Raw genomic sequence first — 1,681 nt, 5'->3', positions numbered from 1 at the left:
GACGTAATACAGCCTCAAATTAGAAATTTTATCGCATACCTGCTGCCACTACCAGACAAAAAACCTACGACAGCTGTGGTTAAACGCGATAAAACGAGCAGACTGGACAGAAACGATTGTCATCGCGTTTCGCGTTTGCAGCGCACACTTCTTATCAGGAAAGGTTTCGATAAAGTATTGTCTTTTGTTGCGCGTCTACACTGTGTGCATGTGTGTAAAACAACGATTTATATTTGACGATTTATATTTAATCATTTGTAATTGTATATACATTGTTGTGATTAATTGTGGCTGGAACAATAATGTAGTTGTAAAAATAGTTACCTGCTGAAAGTGAAATGTATATACATCTTCATCATGACTAGATAGACACGGTGAGTTTGTCTTTACTATACACGGTAGATGTGATCCACCTCATAGTAACAATCCTGGCAGATCGTCCATCCTTTGAGTGAGAGTGTAACATTTCAGGTCGGCCGATCTGGTTTTGTGGTTAAAGTTAACCTTTTCGACATGTTTCCGTATTGATGTTACTCAGCAATGGCATGGACGCGATGTTGTCTGGGGGTTTGGCAAAAGGAGAGTGGGACGGTGGGCGGTGCTCGGGGTGGTGACTGAAGGCGGTGACTGTGTAGTTCTGACGTCAACTTTTTACGGAAGTCACAACGGTTCGTGAAAAATCACAGCTACTTTATGCAGGCTGTGTGCATTTTACTGTGGACTGACTGTTTTGAAACTTATATGGTTGTTAAATAGCCCCTAGATCTCAGTTATCATGAAAAAAGCCAGGAAATTTCAGTTTTGACAATATGGGACCATTAACATCAGCACGAAAACTTTGTGGCGGGAGTTTTATGGAATGGGTTTCCATGGCCGAGCAGCTGCATGTAAGCATCGCATAACCAAGTACAATGCCAAGCGTCAGAAGGACTTGTATAAAGCACACCGCTGGACTCTGGAGCAGTGGAAATCTGTTCTGTGGACTTACGAATCACGCTTCTTTGTTTGGCAGTCTGATGGGCAAGTTTGCTTTTGGTCAAGTCCAAAAGGGTATGCATTGAAAAAGTAGTGCACAGGTGTGGGAAAGAAAATCACTTTCTAGCCACTTTTTCCTAGTTCACCTATTTCCTATATGGGGATGGGTTAAGCCCCTTACCTTCAGTGAAGGGAAATTTTTAAGCTTCAGCATACCAAGACATCTTGGACAATCCCGTGCTTCCAATTTTGTGGGAATAGATTTGTGCACTAAAAATTGTAGTTTTATTTTGAAATAAAAACATAAAATTAGGCCCTGAGTGGCATCCTGTTAATAATGTTATTATTTTTACATTTATTACTTATTGTAATAAAAAATTACATTTTTATTTTATTATTATTTTTTATTTTATTTAATTTTTTATTATTTATTATCATTTCCATGAATTAGATGTACATTTCAGATAGCTTTGCTTTTCTTTAAAACCTATAGGCTAATTGAGTGGAATCATTTAATTTTTATTCTAAATTATAATATAAATTATATGAATATAAATATAAACGTAAATATATGTAAATATTTTCTAAATATATATACTGTATGTGTGTGTGTATTTATATATACAAAATAAATATACACTGTACACACACATATATTATGTAAACAAAAACTTTTATTTTGGATGTGATTAATCGCGATTAATCG

Source organism: Sinocyclocheilus anshuiensis, unplaced genomic scaffold, assembly GCF_001515605.1.
Source record: "Sinocyclocheilus anshuiensis isolate Anshui unplaced genomic scaffold, SAMN03320099.WGS_v1.1 scaffold58, whole genome shotgun sequence".
Lineage (NCBI taxonomy): Eukaryota > Metazoa > Chordata > Actinopteri > Cypriniformes > Cyprinidae > Sinocyclocheilus > Sinocyclocheilus anshuiensis.
The sequence above is the reverse complement of the archived record's forward strand: the minus strand, read 5'-3'. Positions refer to the sequence as shown.